Here is a 19,343-nt window from a genome sequence, read left to right as displayed (position 1 = left end):
TAGTAGTCTCTGATGCTCTTTCATATTTCTGTGGTATCAGTTGTAATGTCCCCTTTATCATCTTGGATTGTACTTACTTGAATCTTCTCTCTTTTTTTTCTTGGTTAGTCTAGCTAGCAGTCTGACAATTTTATTTATCCTTTCAGAAAACCAACTTTTTGTTTTGTTGATCCACTGGACTTTTTTTTGTTGTTGTTCTTCATCTCATTTAGTTCTGCTCTGATCTTTGTTATTTCTTTTCTTCTGCTAGCTTTGAGTTGGACTGTTCTTTTTTTTCTAGTTCCTTGAGGTTGGATATTAGGTTATTAATTTGAGATCTTTCTTTTTTATGTAGGCACTTAATGCAATAAACTTTCCTCTTAGCACTGCTTTTGCTGAATCCCAGAGGTTTTGGTATGTTGCATCTCTATTTTCATTCATTTCAGTTTTTTTTTAATTTCTGTCTTAATCTTATTGTTCACCCAAATGTCATTCTACAACAAGTTGTTTAGTTTCTATGTACTTGTGTAGTTTTGAGAATACCTCCTGGTATTGATTTCTAATTTTATTCCACTGTGTTCAGAAAAGATATTTGATATAATTTTGATTTTTTAAAAATTTACTGAGACTTGCTTTATGGCCAAGTATATGGTTCATTTTAGAGAATGTTCCACGCAGAAATGAGAAGAATGTACATTCTGCAGTTGTTGGATAGAATGTTCTGTAAATGTTTATTAGGTCCATTTGGTCTCTAATCCAGTTTAAGTCCAGAGTTTCTTTGTTGATTTTCTGCCTCAGTGAGCTGTCTAGTGATATCAGTAGGGTGCTGAAGTCCCCCACTATTATAGTATTGCTATCAGTGTTTTCTTAGGTCCAGTATTCACTTTATAAATCCATGTGCTCTGGTGTTGGGTGCATATATATTTGGGATAGTGTTAAATCTTCTTGTTGTATTGAATGCCTTATCATCATATAATGCCCTCCTTTCTCCTTTTTTACTGTTGTTAGTTTAAATCTGCTTTATTTGATAAAACGATGGCTAATCCTGCTTGCTTTTGTTTTCCATTCACATTATATATCTTTTTCCACCCATTTAATTTGAGCCTGTACCTGTATTTATCCAGTAAGTGGGTCTCTTTTAGGCAGCAGAACCATTGTGGTTATTTTCCTATTGCATATAAATCCCTTGCATCTCTTTGAAACAAAACTAATTTATACCTTGTCAGTTAATAATAATAAATAGTAAGTAAAACAAAATTACGTTTCCCAAATACAAGAGTCAGAAAACTATGGCCTGTGGGCCAATCTGGTCTGCCTCACATTTTCATGGAGTTTTATTGAAGTATAGCCACATTCACTCATCTATGTATTGTCTGTGGCTGTTTTTGCCCTACAATAGCAGAGTGAGTAGTTGTGACAGGGACTATATGGCCAGCTAAGTCTAAAATATTTATTACCTTGCCTTTTACATATAAAGTTTGCCAGCCCTGCCCCAAAAGAGTCAAACCTCAGGCAGGCTTGTTAGTGAGTATTTTAGCATGACATTGAAAGGATATGCAGGGATCCTTTGCCATTGCTTCCAAATTTCAGATATAAACACACATGCATACATACATGCACACATATACACACACCTTTAGGACTTTAGGGTAAGTACAACTTCCACCTCTGTAACTTTGGCTGAAGAGATCCATGACTTCCCTTGGGAAAGGGTTATATAGACTGCTACCAATACTAACGCAGAAACAACAGGAGGGAAAGATGCTAAGCAAAAACGTAAAATGTCCTGAAGGCTCTACTTTGCTCACAGCTTCACCCTTTTGGTTCACTTTTTAATTTAGTCAGATCCTGCCTACCGAGCACTAAGGACTGGATTTGATCCTGTCTCTGGTATGGCAACTGTTCCCTGTAAGACCCCAAGGACACTTGGAGGCTCTGAAAGGATCCTAAATCAATGCAAGGGGAGAATTACAAGGATGTCCATCATAAAATTCTTTAATCGCAACAAAGTAGGAATTATCTGAATTTTCAATGATAGGACATGCTTAAATAAAAAGGGCTTAAATGAAGCCACACAATGAATACTCTGAAGTTATTAGAAATGGTAATATGGCTGCATATTCATTGATAAGGAAAGACATCCATTCATTATACATTGTTGAAAGAACAAAGCTCATCCCAAACAGCATGTACAGTATGGTTAATCGTTTTAACATATAAATGTAGGAAACACCATCTTGATAATAGCTACTATAACCAGATAGTGATTTTTAAATGTTCTTTGTGATCATCCAGTTTTATTTACCCTAATTTTGTGGGTATGAGTGACTTGTGTAATAAATGAACATTAAGGAATATTAAAGCCTTTCCTCACAGGGAGCTGCATTTGGTGTTCAGAGGGTAACATGATTTTGTCTCTCTCTCTCTCTACGTATACGTACATATATAAATATATATATATATGTCAATATAAAATTTTTAATAAGAAAGATTGAGTATCAGTACTTCCCCCCAAAGGATCTAGTCCATTCATGTCATTATAAAGCATTTTATATGAAGGGGAACTACTTTCCCAAAGAGGACAGGCCATGATAGAGGAGCTAAAGAGAAAATAAGAAAAAGAACAAGGATATGTGTACGTATTATGGTATATACTGATGAGTGAAATCAGCTCTTTCTCAGAACAACGTTGATTTAAGATTCCAGTCATTTGACACAAACATAAAATAGAACTTCACATGATAGTATGTAGGCTAACCCATAGAAACTTCTACCTAAAGAATATGCCATATATAATAGTGACTTTGTAAGGTCAACAAATATTTAGAATGCAATAACATTCTTCCTTCTTTTCTTCTTTCCATCCTTATTTTTTATTTGACATCCTTGGCCTATTTCGGGAATTATGTGTGCTGCAATATGCCAAGCATTGTAAGGGCAGAAACACCATGGACATCAATCCAACACCCCTATTCCCATCTGCTTCAACCTATTGGTCGCTCACAATCTGTTCCTGAGGTCAAGTTATTCTATCTATATCTGAACACCCACTTGGTTAAGAATTTTGCTTTTACAAAACAACCAATGTAAGATGACATGACTACCACAAGATATATGTATAATACATCTATTCAATTAAATCATAAATTTTAAATATAGTAAATTAGTGACTAGTCTGTAGTGAATGGTGCTTAAAAATAGGGAAAAATGCATTTTTTCCTTTTTTCCTCTGGAAAAAAGAATAAGTATAGAAGTAACAAGTGTTCCTTTTTGTTTTTATTTCTTCTCAGGTTAAAGAGTGCATGCAATAAAGAAGAAAGGATTACAGAAAGAGGGGAGGTGTGGAAGAAGCCTTATAAATTTTATTAAGCTATGAACACTGAAACCTTTCTCATTTTTCATAGAAAAACACATACTAGATAGGATAGCAAGAACAAAATGAGTTTGAGTTGAACAAAAGTTCACAGGGAAGAATTTTACTAGATTCTGATATCTTAGGTAAATTTGTAGGAAGGCATGCCTAAATTAAGAGGTTGGAGTATTTAAGCAGACAAAAGGTGAAAGAGCTAAGCACATCTACAATTAAAGTTTAGACAATTTACATTTTTAAATGCTAGTTGATATATGTTTCTATGTTAATTCATTTAATAGGAACCTTGACAGGCAATTGGGAACGTACCTTAAGGAATCATTCCACAGTGCAAATTTGTGACCAAAGAGGCCCTTTTTCAACCTGACATTATTTTTTCAATGAATTACTTGCAAATTTTAAGAATTATGAGATATCTGAAGTTATTTGTACTAGGAAATGAACAGAAAATGTAATTATTTTTCCCCTCAAATAATATTTGAGGCTTGAAAAGAAGCCATGAACTATGTCATATTTCTTGTATCTTTCTGACAGTTTGTAATTACTTTTAATGCTGCTGTTCTCTATATTATTACTGCTAATCTGTCACGACAGGGGCTGAAGAGAACCAGTGATTATATGCCTTTTCACCAGCAAGGCTGGTTTTAAATAAATGTCTTAATCACAGGAAACTAGAAGAGAAGTTACTTTAACAGAAATAGACCTTAACCTTCTTCCTGGTTTCTGCCATCTCTTAAAATAAATGTACATCGACAACAGTTGAGGCAGGTTGACAATCTATGCAATAATTTCTGCAAGTGACATCATGTGGATGACACTCAGTGATTCACAGACTCACAGAGTTGTAAGGTGTCTTAAAAGCTCATCGACTGCAACTTCTCTGCCAATGTCTGAATCATCTCTATTAATCGTGGCCAATGGCTACTTCTTCTCTGTTAGAGATGCTCAGAATGACAAGGAACTCATTCTCTCTAACAGCACTGCTTTCTTCCTTATTTAGAGTCAAGACCTTACTTTCTGCAAATTTACTTACTGGTCTCAGCTCTGTCTTTTAGTAGCACATCAGACAGGCAGCTCCTCTCACCCAACACATGTTTGGCAACCATTGCTACAACTGATATTCCCTCTTGGTCTTCACAATTACAGACTAAGCACATTGACTTCTTTTAATAAGCCCCATGATACCAGAAGTCCTGTGTTTTATTCACCTCTTTGTCTCTAGTGTCTAGCACAACATAGATAACAAATAATAGTTGGAAGAACAAATGTAAATTCTCATTATCTCTAGCTTTCCACATTTTTGTTTTCATTTCCAGGGACAAATAAACTTGACCACTCTTTTCCAATCTTTGCCCATTCCTACTCAAACCCTTCTGTTAAGAGATGATCTCACCCAAATTAACCAAAGAATGGGAGACACATTCCTCAATTCCCCTCTCCTCCACATTGACACCTATTCCTTCTTACTTTCTTACTTTTCAGTTATATCTCTTCTAGTCTATCTTGGATCTCTCCACAGGCACCCCTTCAGTTTATCAATATGCTTGAGCTGCCTTCCTTAACCAAACTTTTCCTCCATCTTGCCTTACCCTCAAAAGCTGTTACCTTTTCTCCACTGTCAACATCTGCAATCATGTTCTACAGATGTATTTTATTTCTCCTTTATAAAATTATCAATATTTCATTGCTAACATGAAAGCACAGGCAAGAAATGGAAAGTACCACCACCCAAAGATTTTAGATTCTGTGTGTGCTAAAAATGATTAGTGAGAGTGGACTACTAATAATGAGGTGTCAATCAGTTGAATTTAGACACACACGGAAGGGCAAAATCAAATTCAACTGTCTAATAAGCAAATGTTAACGCTCTGAAAAAACCTTTTGTTGTTCAACATAAACTCATATTTATGCAGACATTGGAAAAAAACCTTATTTTTCCATGAATGTATTTTTTATAAAAACACAGGTAGAATTTCTGACGGTCTAAATTGTTTTTGTAAACCAATTTAGAGGTTTATTTCCTATTTTAAAATTTGCTGTCAAAATTAAATAATCCCAGATTCATATCTAACTTTAATTTTCAGCTTAGATCAATAAGCTCAGAAATCAAACTTCTAAGCTGGATGCTGTGGCTCACATTTACAATCCCAGCCCTTTGGGATGTTGAGGCAGGTGGATCACTTGAGTCCAGGAATTCAAGACCAGCCTCGGCAACATAGCAAAACCCCATCTCTACTAAAAATACAAAAATTAGCCGGGCATGGTGGTACACACCAGCTACTTCAGAGGCCAAGGTGGGAGGACTGCTTGAGCCTGGGAAGAGGAGTTTGAAGTGAGCCAAGATTGTGCCACTGCACTCCAGCTTGGGTGACAGAGCGAGACACTGTCTGAAAAAAAAAAAAAAAAAGGAAATCAAACTTCTAAAATACATTGTTCGTTTTGCTTGTAATTAGCTCCTCCTCACATCTCTTTATATTTTATATTATTTTGGGGTTCATCCTTTCTTCACAGTAAATACAACGAGATCATGATGGGTGCTTCTTTAGAGTGAGAAGTTTTATCAGGGAATTGGAACCATGCTGAACATTTGACAATGATAAAACTATAAGGCTTTTACTAAGCACTGGGCTAATCACTTGATACACATTATTTCCTCGAGTGTTGTAATGTGTAATATCGCCTCCATTTCACAAATCAGGAAATAAGATTCACAGAGTTTAAGTAACGTGCCTATGGTTACACAATGAATAAGGAGCAAAGTTGTGATTCAAACATCAACTCTGAGACTAATGCTTTTAACTACAGCACCATTCCTCTCCCTCATATTTTATTTAAACTCATTCCCTTGGATTAAGAATCCAGATATAAAGTTGCAGAAAGGTGAGCGGTTTATGTAAGCTCACATACACTGTAAAGAGTAAGAAACTTGATCATCCATCAGGCCACACAGCATCTAAAGGGAAAAGATGCTTATCAACCATCCTAGCTCTTTTGTCAGGGTCCATTCTCACCTGGACACCACTGGAGCTGGTGGTGACTGGGGAGCTGTGGTAAAGTAGAAAATGATTAGAAACTACACTTGAAGGATAAGAAAGAGAAGGCATCAGGAGCTTGAGTCCCAGAACTTTATTTGCCCAGCTCCTTCAGCTCTGCAACTTACAATATGATCCCACCTTAAGAAGCAGAGAAGAACTAAACAAAAAAAATTTTTTTAAATGCTTTATATTTTTTTCTGTGGGTATAGCTTTAATAGCAGCCTCTGTTCTTGGGGGATGCAGCAGTAGCAGACAGAGCACAAGAGGAGAGGAGTTATCCAGGTGACTCCTAACCTGACAAATACTAAATCCATTTCCTTCCGAAAGCAAAAATTCATATTAAATTAAAATAAAAATCTACAAAGCCTATACCACTGCCAAAGCCATACAGAACTTATGCTGAGTTATACAATCAGAAAACATTTTTGCAGAACACATTTGCATTTGAAAGTACCAACACATCCTAAATGTGCAGCATATGTACAGATCTGTGCAGTAGCAATTAGGAACAGAAATAACCAGTGCAAATGAATTAGAGTTGATGAGGTTTCAGTGTTCAAGGCAGCCACTTCCTATACATGACTAATCCCTGCTCATCCTTGGGGTCTCAGATTAGATATTGCTTTTTCCACAAAGTTTCTGTAGGCTTCTGAAGATAGGCTGTATGCCCATCTAATGCATTTCATCTTGCATTTCTCCTTCCTCCCAGCATTTGTCACCTGCTATCAGTATGACCAGTTTGCTTCTCAATCTCTCTAACAATACTGTAGAAGTTAGGACCATGTATGTCTTGTGCATTATTTTATCATTAATATGTCTCACAATGCCTGGCACTAAATAGTTGCACAAATGGTTTTGAGTGCATTAAGAATAAACAGCAATGGAATGCAAGACAATCGCTTACAAAAACTAAAAAAGCTACCTATTATATCAGTTCCAACTGCAGAAAGTCAAAAGACCAGGATGTGATATGGTAAATGGTGGACATATAACTGAGTCAGAAATAAGGAACCATGAAAAAGGAAAAACAACAGGCCAGACCAAGATGATACCATCACACTAATTTCTGGGTAAGAACTCTACTCAAACACTATTATCGGAGGCATTGGTAACTGCAAAACAACTTTGATCTGGTATTAACTTGTCATTGCTATCTATCCATTATCCATCTGTCTACATATCTATTTATCTGCCTACCTACCTGTTATCTAACTAGAAATCCATCCATTCGTCAATTTATTACCGATTGTCTGCCTATATTTCCATCCATCAATCCACATGTGGTGGGCAAAATTCTAAAGATGACCTCTAATTTGCAGATGTAATTAAGGTTACTAATCCGTTGCCCTTAAAATAGGGAGATTATTCTGGATTATCTGGGAGGACCCAATGTGATTGCATGAGTCCTGATAAGAAGAAAAGAGGATGCAGGAGAGATGCAGCAGAAGGCAAAGGTGGCAAGATGGGAGTGCAGGGCAGCATCTCATCAAAAGCAAGAGGAAGGATGCAGCCCCAAGAATCAAGGAGTGGTCTCAGCTGACAGCCAGCAAGGAAATGGGAACCTCAGTCTTAACAGCCACAAGGAACTGAATTTGGCCAACAGCCTGAACAAGCTTAGAAGGGGATTTATCCCCCGAGCCTCAAGGAAAGGACACAGACTGGCTGACCCCTTGATTTTGGCTTATGAAACCCAGAGCAGAGAAACAAATCTAGCTGACTGGATTTCTCACCTGTAAAATTATGGGATAAAAACTTGCACTGTTTTAAGTCACTAAGTTTGTGGTAACTTGTTATGGCAACAATAGAAAATTAACACACCATCCATCAATCCATTACCTATCTGTCTACCTACCTACCTATCTATCCATTACCTATTTATCTAGTATCTATACATATTTAACCTATCTATTGTCTATCTAAATAGTATCTATCTATCATCTATATTTGTTGCCTGAACTGGCTCAGTTCACTTAACAACAGCCTCTTCTCCCTGACCTTCCACCTTGCCCCTAAACACACGTTTTCTTTCTGGGACAGGCCAACAGTCACCAGAAAGCCTGGATGGCTACTCCTTCAGCTGTGGGACCCTTTGTAACCTGCAGTTTCCCTGGTGTCACAGTTCTCTCATACCCTCACATCTCACTTCTACCCTACGTTACTGCCCTCTGCTTGACTTTCACTCTAATAGCCTGCTGGGCACTGGGTCCTGACTCTACTCCTGGATGCTCCATTGCAGCCAGTAGGTAAGTGCCCACTACCCCATCCTTAATCAGCTCAGGCTCATTTACTTGAATCAGTTACCAATGCTCCAAGACCGTGGCGGTCTGGAAGGAGTCCTAACAAATCATCAGGACACAGTTCATTCACTTCTAGGAATGGGATCTCTTTTGTTCTGATGGATTTTTCTTTTCTCTTTAAAAGATCTGATTTCAAACAACTCTTTGAACTATTATTAAGAGATACCCAGAACAGGAAACTGTCACTTATATTCACCTTTCTGTAACTAAAAATCTTTATTCCTTAGAGAACAGTGCCAGCAAAGGGCCAAGGGGTCTATTGGGATATGTTATCCCTCACAGCAACACTTAGGACGTATTTCTTTATAAAAGATACTGTGCTGCCCTTCTAAAATGATATATCAGACCTGAAATGGGCACATAAATCCAACTTCATAAAAGAAGAGCTCTTTTAAACTATTCATGTTCTTGGAAATATAGGTCTTACAGCATATTACTTGCCATGATACAGGTATGAGGATTTTATATAAATATATAAACATATATACATGTGTTTATTAAAATATATATGTGTTGAGTTCTGACTTTATGCCAGGCATCAGATATATGCACTTTTACCTACATTTTCTCCTATAATCCTAACGACTCACTAAAATACGTCCTGCTATTATCTGCATGCTATAGATGAGAGGTTAAGAAATTTGTCAAGGTCACAAAGGTAGAACGTAACAAAATTGGGATATAAATCAAGGAGTCCAAACCTGAGGTTCATTCTCTCAATTACAGTCATGTCACTTAACAACGGGATACATTCTGAGAAATGCATCATTAGGCAATTCCCTGTTGTGTAAACATCATCGAGTGAACTTACACAAATCTAGATGGTGAAGCCCACTACACACCTGGGCTATGTGGTACAGCCTATTACTCCTAGGCTACAAACCTGTACAGCATATTACTGTACTGAATGCTATAGGCAATTCCAACACAATGGTAAATGTTTGTGTATCTGAACACAGAAAAGGTAAAGTAAAAATATGATATAAGAGATGAAAATGGTACACCTGTATAGTGCCCTTACCATGCCTGGAGCTTGCAGGACTGGAAGTGGCTCTGGGTGAGTCAGTGAGTGAGTGGTGAGTGAATGTGAGGGCCTGGGACATTACTGTACACTACTGTGGACTTTATAAACACGGAACCCTTCGGCTAAACATTTATTTTTTTTAATTATCTTTCTGCAATAATAAATCAACTTCAGCTTTTCGTAAACTTTTACTTTATAAGCTTTTTAATTTTAATTTTTTGACTCCTTCATAACACTTAGCTTGAAACATAAACACATTGTACAACCGTATCAACATATCCTTTCTTCATATACTTATTCTATAAGCTTTTTTCTATTTTTATTTATTTATTTTTTTTACTTTTTAAACTTTTTTTGTTAAAACACAGACTCAAACATTAGCCTAGGCCTGCACAGGGCCTGGATCATCTGTATCACTGTCTTCCACCTCCACCTCTTGGGAGGTGTTCGGGAGCAATAACAGGCATGGAGCTGGCTTCCCCTGTGACAGCAATGACCTCTTCCAGAAAACCTCCTGAAAATCCTGCCTAAGGCTGCTTTGCAGTTAACTTTTTTTTTTATAAGTAGAAAGAACATACTCTAAAATAAGGCTAGAGTATAGAAAATACATAAACCAAATAACATATTTATTATTATCAAATAATACACACTGTACATAATTGTATGTGCTATACTTTTATATGACTGGCAGCACAGTAAGTTTGCTTACACCAGCACAAACACACAAACACATGAGTTATATTTTGTGCTACAACATTGCAATGACTATGACATCATTAGGTGACAGGAATTTTTCAGCCCCATTATAATCTTACAGGACCACGACATATATGTCGTCCATTGTTGACTGAAATGTCGCTATGCAGCGCATGACTGTACTACGCTATGTTTTGCTCATATCACAGTGAGAATCCAGGTGTGATGACAGAAGCACCCTTGCTCTTGGGGTGAATCACATCAAATCCCTGGCCCCTGTTTGTGAACTGAGGGATATGGACCATATGCTCTTTCATGCTCTGTCTGGCTCCTTAACAATCTGCAGTTTCCTGGGTCCCTCTCTGACCACAGTATAGGAGGTGCCTGGTTAGTGCATATTATCATTGCACTTTCTCTTTTCCGCACTAACCTCCTGATGTCATGCACATCACTGTCCTTCTCTTTTTCTAAAGATCATTTAACACTCCATTTGGTCACCCTTGATAATGTTCTTCTTTCCAGAGGTGTAGTGAGAGAAGAAGCTTTCAAGGTGATTTCTCTGCACGGAGGGTATGTCCAGATCTGGAAAGCACCCAGCCAGGATTCTGTTTCTGGATCAGGTAGTGCAATGTCAAGAGCAGAAAGAATCCAGTCCAGTGAGAGACAATCATGTTGATCAGCTGTTTACCAAAGAAGAACCTAACCGAAAATAGCAAACTGTGGCTGACAATTCTTGCTTCCAGCAACACCTCAGGAGCTATCCACCTCAACTCCCAAACCACTGGGGGAGTAGTATGATGTCAGGACAGGAAATGCATTTCATCTAAATCACCAGCTCTAGTCAGTTATGAGTAGATTCCTGGAGTTCTAGGATAAAATGCATTGTAAGATAGGCCTCAACTCAGCAGGAAAGACCACTGATCAATTAATGATGTCTGCAAGGGACAGAGGGTTAGAAAAGAGGCACCAAGCTCAATGTCTATTCACAGATACTTGCAAAATCAGTGCTAGCATAGGCTTTGCAATCAAATCAGCCTAGGTTCAAACCTCGACTCCCTCACCTACTAGCTGTATAACCCTGAGCAAATTTCTTAAACTTTCTGTCAGCTAAAATGCAATAGTCATGAGAATAAAGACCCACTGAGTCATTAGCAATTATCATAAGGTTCCCCAGATAAAAAGCAGCGCAAAGAACACTGATAAATATAGCAGGTGGAAATGATTTTCTTCTCCTCCCCACCCTCGGGATTGGGGCAGAAGTCACAAACTGCCAGTCATAGGCCCAATATCACCTTGAGACCTATTTTATTTGGTCCATGTTGTGAGTTTGCAGTGTCTAAAGAATTTTGGAATTAGGCCACGCACAGTGGCTCACGCTTGTAATCCCAGCACTTTGGAAGGCCGAGGCAGGTGGATCACGAGGTCAGGAGATAGCATCCTGGCTAACACGGTGAAACCCCATATCTACTAAAAATACAAAAAATTCACCGGGCGTGGTGGCAGGTGCCTGTAGTCCCAGCTACTCTTGAGCCTGAGGCAGGAGAATGGCGTGAACCCAGGAGGTGGAGGTTGCAGTGAGCTGAGATCGTGCCGCTGCACTCTAGCCTGGGTGACAGAGTGAGACTCCATCTCAAAAACATAAATAAATAAATAAATAAATAAATAAATAAATAAATAAATAAAATAATAATAGTTTTGGAATTAGCTACCAGCTTATTTCAGATTTTAACTAATAGATCTTATTTCTTTTAAAAGCTTGGTCTGACAACACTGGCCCCATCCCAATATGCCAACAATCCATTGAAGCCGACTAGTGACTGCTTTCTTTAAATAGTTTCTGAGCCCTTTTTTCCCCTTTTTCATTGTGATATATGTCATATATTCAAACAAGTACATGAAATATATGCATAATTTTAGGAGTAATTAAAAGCCAACATCTATGTAACCCAATTCCAGGTCAAGGGATAGAATACGGCTCGCATCCCTAGAAGAACCATATGCCCCTCAAATCACAGTCTCCATCAGCCTCCGAGGATCACCACTGTCCTACATGACCATTTTCTTGCTTCTCATTATATTTTTATGTTGTAAGTATGTATCCCTAAACTACATAGTTTTGCCTATTTAGAGAGCAGTATGTAAATGAAATCTCATTGAACATATTCTTTTGGGTCTAGCTACTTTTGCTCTACATCATGGTTTACAGATTAACCGAGGTTGATGGATTTTATTTATTATCATTGCTACACGGGTCATGCACTCTCTAGGTTCATTCTGTGTCATCCTTCCACCTGGCCCTATTATAGACATTTGGATTAGTGCTTTTATATCAGGACATCTAGCTTCCCTGATGCAGGGAAATAATCACAATTATAAGGATGTTCTGTCCTTTGACCACTCTTGCCAAGGTTCCCATCTTGTTCCACGGCCCCACTGTGAGTCCAGCTTGCTGATATTCCTCCCAAGGCTTAACCCTAAGGACGCTCGGTGTGTACAATTTCTCCTCCATGTCCTTTCTCCATTCTCGGGGCCTTCTGAGCTCTTCCATTAAGTGACCCAGTAGCCCAGGCTAACTACCCTGCATTTATTGGTCCCTTTTTCTCAACAGGGAATTAAGGGATTCAGTGAAGCCAGAGACAGATCATCCCTCTAGTAGCACATCAGGCAGCTCACAGCAGCTCCAGCCATGGCTATTTGTCATTATCGTGGCTTTATGAGCCTTTGTCCAGCTCTCAATCTATGCCGACAGCTCCTCTTCCATCCCAATTTGAATTAATTTGTCAAGCAAAATTTTGTGAGATAATATACCAGCTGCATTACTGAAATAAGATGTATGACTTCTACTGTGATCCTTTCATCTTCTAACTTAGCCATTCTATCAATAAAAGCAATCAAGTTTTCTTGGCAAATTTTTCTTTATAAATCAGCTTTATGGGTCATGGATCCGCATTCTTCTTGATGTTTATGGATTTTCATTCCTAATATCTGTTCCATTGCTTTACTACAATAGAAGTGAGTCATCTAAGACAATGACAATTGGGGTGCTTTCCAATATGATTCTGGCTGTAAAAGCCAGTCTCAGAGTTCCAAGTATGCTGAATGGGCTATTATAACAATCCTCTGTGGTGGGCAGAGAACCAAGTCCCAAACTCTCAGGCTGGCATACAAGGACCCTGACCATGTCAATGCAACCATCTACCTCCCGTAACCAGTCTCAACCTTCTAATGCATAAATGACATGAAAAGTTTCAGGTGTCACGTTAATCCTCTTTTCTTTGTCTGTGATGTCCCTTGTGTTAGTTAGGACTCTTTAGGTTGTGACTGACAGAAAGCCACTAATGACTTCAGGTACCATTTGATCAAGGCTCCAGCAGAAAGGGCTTGCTTGCTTTCTCCTTCTCTCTCTCTTTTCATTCTGCCTTTTCCAGTTCTAAAAGAATCTTAAGATGTCCTCATTAGATGGTTTTTCTAAATTTTCCCTTCCTTGTATGTTATAGAAACATATATCTATAGCAGAAGTTCCCAAGCAGGGGTGATTTTGTACCCCATAAGACATTTGGTAATGTCTAAAACATTTTTGGTTGTCACAACTCAGGGGGCGTGCTACTGGCATCTAGTGGGTGGAGGCCAGGCATGCTGTCAACATCCTATCATGCACAGGATAACCCCCACTGCAAAGAATTATGTGGCCTCCACTGTTGATGGTGCTGAAGTGAGAAACCCTGGTATGCCCCTTACTCTGTGAATATGCAGTGAACACATTTCTCTCCTCCATTAAATGCAACAAAATGCTGGGTCTGCTATCCAGGCCCTAAGTGGCTTAGTCCCACTTGGCTTGGATACATACCTAGTCTATACAGGGATGCTGCACATGACTGTGCATAAAGGTGCCTGCCTGACTGACGGGCAAATGGGACTGACCCCAGGACTGGTGGCCCACTGACCAGGGGGTGATTGCAGAACTGTATGTGACAGAAAGGAAAAAAACATATTTCCCCAATTTTCATTATCCCCAGGGGTGGCAGAATAGGAAGCCAGGCTCTTTCTTGCATCTCTGGTTAGGATTATATTTTCACTATTAAAATGTCTAGATCGTTCATGTTATTCTGTGAGATTTCTAAGAAGGATATAATGAACCACCTGTTGTATTAGGAAGCTGACCTGGGTTTATTTCACCACCTGGGAGATGGGACATGTGGCTTGCAGATAACTAGCCTCTAACTATCACTCCTTTGTCCCTCTCCTTCTGAAAACCCTCACCAGAAGCTCATGGTCATCTAAGAAGGACCTCATGCTCATTGTTACAGGGTCAGGATATTTACCAACACTGTGGCTGTAGGCAGAATTCTAAGATGTCCCTTGAGTCCCGTGCTCCATGGTGAATACGCTCTGTAGAATCCCTGGGACTGTGAGCATGATCGTCACTCCCATGATTATATTATGTAATATGGACAAAGAGATGTTTGCAGATGTAATTATGTCCCAAATCAGTTAACCTTAAGATAGGGATATTTTCTGGGTGGGCCTGACCCAATCACATGAGCCCCTTAAATCTGGGTCTAGAGGTCAGCAACAGAGGATGTCAGCATTTCAAAGCACAAGGCTCTGACCCATGATTGCTGCCTTGAAGATGGAGGGGCCTGAGTGGCAAGGAATATGAGTAGCCTAAAGGAGCTAAGAGCAGGTTCCTGGATGATGGCCAGCGAGGAAATGGGAGCCTCAGGCACAAGGAACTGAATTCTGCCAAGAATAAGGGTAAGACTGGAAGCAGATTCATCCCTAGAGCCTCCAGGTAGAAACTCAGTTCAGCCAACACCTTGATTTCACCTTGTGACCCCTAAGCAGAGAACCTAGCCATGCTGTACTGGACCTCTGAGCCACAAAACTATGAGCTACTAAATGAGTGTTGGTTTAAGATGCTATATTTGTGGTCACTTGTTACACAGCCATAGAAGACTAATACATCTATCAAACAGGCCTCTAGTCGCAGCTAATAACTCAGGCCCTTTGCTAACCCCAAAACATTCAGTCTCCTCTTATTCCTACTTTCTTCTCACACCACTACAGGTGTGGATGATTTACTTGAGACCTTGCAAGCTCATCACACCTAAATAAATTTTTTCAGCGTAAGACCAAAGGAATTTAAATTTCACAGAGTTAAACTATAGTTTCCTTTAACACTCCATTAATACTCAGGGTTGCCCCTGACTTCAATCACCCAGTAATGCTCATTTTAAAAGCTTAAAGCAAATCATTTCTGAAAAAAAATGCAAATATAATACCAAGAAAAAAGTGGTCACCCTAATGCTGAGCTTTACTCGGGTGCAGCAGGATTTCATGGCCATCCCTTTTGATTATTTAATATTCACTTCATCTCCACCGGAGGCTGTGAGGCTGAATAGAGATGATGTCTCGGGATTGTTAAACATAACTCCGGAATGCGTGCCTGAAACACATTCTGTTTGCTAGAAGACGTAAGATAGAAGAGGCAGAGAGCTCTATGCTGATGTAACTGTTCTTACTGAATCTCTGAGCTTAGCCACAGTAAGAATTGCAAAGTATTTAGGGCCAAACGTTCATCTACTTGCAATTTAAGGAATATTTTAAAAGCTATCCACCGAGTCCCACTATAATTTGAAAGATATATTGAAAAGTAGTATTGGGACTTGGGAGATATTTTGATAATGAATTAAAATTTCATAACATTACGACAGCATTTTTGATGGTACTTTTGTCTGCCTGTGAAGCATTTCCCTTGAGTTCAGCTATGCCATTTGCATTTTCAATATTCAATTGTTTCTAACTCATGCCCAGACTTTTCGACCACGTTCATATTAGAATTGAAAGAAAAGTACTGGCAGTTCCCAATTATTTGCTACACATACTCCCTCTATAAGTTGTTCTTAAGCTGATTATTACAAAAAAAAAGTCCTTTTTCTTTTGGAAACAATTTTGTAAAGGGGTAAAGGGTTCCTGACTAATGATAAGCATTAGCAAAGTTATAGTTATAATGAATATGTTGTAAAAGAAAAGATTGATCATAAATTCTTCTGGATAATTAAAAACCTAGAGAAAATATACTTGTTTATAAAATGAACATAAGCATACTATATGTACAGATTATTATGACATTAAATGTAAACCAATACATTGACCATTATTGAACAATTGGGCTTGTTACTTAAGATACAGAAAAGATTTTAAGGAAGGCTGGGAAAGGAGTTCAGGAATTACTGACTAAATGCCAATTTCCTCCCCCCATTTACAAGTTTCTTAGAGCAAGAGACAGTGTTCAGAATCACATCGATTGTCACAAAACTATACTTAACTTCAGAATGATTTTGTCAACAGTGCACTGAATCAGCTAATGCATGTACGTGTCCATGTATGCATGTCAGCCTGTGTGCATATGAATGTGCATGTGTGCCATGTGTGCCCACATGGCTGTGTGTGCATCGGTGCATGTGTACATTGTGCATGTATGTGTGTACATGCCTGTGTGCATGTGTGTGGATGCGAATATGTGTGCATCCATGCACATGTGTGCACTATGCATGCATGTATGTATGTACATGTGTATGTGTATGTACATAGGAGAATCAGAAGTCTGTTTCCTCCTCTTCTGATTTCCCTGCCTCCTCCCCAACGCCTACTATACCCCACCCACCTGCCTCCTCACTCCTCTCTGTTTTGTGGTCCCTCTAAGGCAAGTCCTCATGGAGAAATGGAAAGAGGTGAAGAGGAGAGGAAGGCAAGATGATACCTTGAGTTGGAAATAGCGTGTGGACTGAAAGATGAAAGAAAAAGGGGTTGATATTGGCTGACTATGTAGATATAAACATGTTTTGCATTTTGAAAACACTACAGTATTTTCTTTACCTCCTGCTTCCTCTCTGCTAAAGATGGACCCAATAAATAGATCAATACGGTAGGAAATGAGGTAGCCACACTGGATAAAATTGAATAGGCAGAATAATAGAATTCTGAATATGGAAAGTGGGACTGATCCCTGTCCATACTACATTTTCAGCAGTCCTAGAGGCTTTAACATGGAGTTGTACCCATGTCAGTGGGCAGTGGGGTGGGATGGAATGCAATAGCTACTGTGGTTAGTTTGTTTTTCCTGCCCTTAGTATTCCACTCTTTTACCCTTCTTCAGTCACAGGAGTGGACATCTGACCTTAGCTTACCTATTAGAGTACACTGTTTTTCTCAACACAGTGACTTAGCTGAAGTGGGTATGTGATTCAAAAAGGACCACTCTAGTTTCCTCACTAGAATTGATATACAGATGATGGGAGAGAGAAATTTCCTTTATGTTGGTATGAATAACCTGGAGCTGGCAAGAGCCACTGTTCTTGGCCACATAGAAATAACTCGCCTGATAATTGTGAAGAACTAGAAACAAGCAGATAGAACAGAAAGGGAATAGATACATGGACAAATGGGTGCACTGATGGATGGATTGATGGACGGATGGATGCATGGATAGATGGACCCTCCCTTGTCCTCCCCACATTTAAAGTAGACAGAGGTGCCAATAACTGCATCCCAAAGCAAAAAGTGTCTCCCCCCAACCCAATATTGCACCAGCATCATGGGCCTTAATCAAATTCACCAGCTACTTTGCCCTGGTTTTCCAGTACTAGCAACTTTAACTCTCAAAGTCCCAAGGAGATTTTAGTGATCTCCCTATCTTGAGCAAGAAAAGGTTTTGAGTCATAGGCACCGTGTTCTAACAGCCTTCAAACCCAGGGCCATCATGTTGCACATTTCCAGGATGTGAATGGGGCCACACTACAGATGTCCAAGAGGTAAATGGATTCATTAGTGTTGGGCAAAGTGGTGGGCAGCCCCACCCTCTGACCCATTCTCTGGAGTAATTATTTCATCCCTTGATCTAAGTGTCTTCCCTAGTAGATCCTCAGCCTGTCATCAAATAGACTTTAGAGTGGTCTTTCCCTACCAGTACTTAGAAAAGCCAAATTTTAGAATAGGGTCCCATCAATCCTTTTCAAGTGGTCACTTTAGACTAAACATTATAGACTAAAGTGACCACTTGAGACCCCCAAGCTGGGGTCCTAGCAATCTGTTCACATCTTGTTTTCTACCACCTGCCCCTCTGGCCTCTGCTGCCAGAATTTTGCAGATGATGTACTTGCTGGGCCAATCACTGGGCCATGGAGGGATTCCATGGGGACCTCAGCCCTCGGTATTTATGCAGGGACTTCCGAGCTCAAACAAGACAATGCTCATACTAAGTGTAAGGAACAAATTAAAATAACCTTCTCAGAACATCACCAATCATAATGTGTAAAACTCCTTTGGATCCTGGTTCAAACAAACCATTCATTTTTTAAAAATATGTTTCAGTCAAGGAACTAAAAAGTGACTGGATATTTGAGGATGGCAAGTGGATACTGTCATTTTTTACATATGATAATGGTATTGTGACTATTTTTAAGAGTTTTTCTCTTTTAGAGACACATATTGAAATATATGTAGGTGATATGATAGCTGGGATATGCCTCAAAATAAACCAGTATGGGTGAAAGAGGTAGAGAGAAGTGGGTGGAGTAGAGACAAAACACATCCGCTGACAGTTGTTGAAGGTGGGTGACAGTTACATAGGGCTTCAGTGCACTGCTCTGTCCATTTCTGTATATGCTTGAAATTTTTCATAATAAAAAGTTAAAAAGTAATTTCAGGCATCTCAGGCATCTCATTTGAGATTCTGGAGTCTCCTTATTGCAAGCAAGTAGATATATCTACATTAGCATTTCCCAGTTGCAGAAAACTTAATTGCATGATGGAAAGTGTTTTAAAATGTCTAGTTCCACCAAAAATATACAAGAAAATCAAGCTCTGTACACAATGCCAAGCAAGCTAAAGAAAGTGATGTTCCATCAAACCACAGAGATCCAGAAAGTATCCATTTATGC

The sequence above is a fragment of the Symphalangus syndactylus genome, chromosome 11 (genome assembly GCF_028878055.3).
Source record: "Symphalangus syndactylus isolate Jambi chromosome 11, NHGRI_mSymSyn1-v2.1_pri, whole genome shotgun sequence".
NCBI lineage: Eukaryota > Metazoa > Chordata > Mammalia > Primates > Hylobatidae > Symphalangus > Symphalangus syndactylus.
This window is presented reverse-complemented; position numbering follows the sequence as displayed.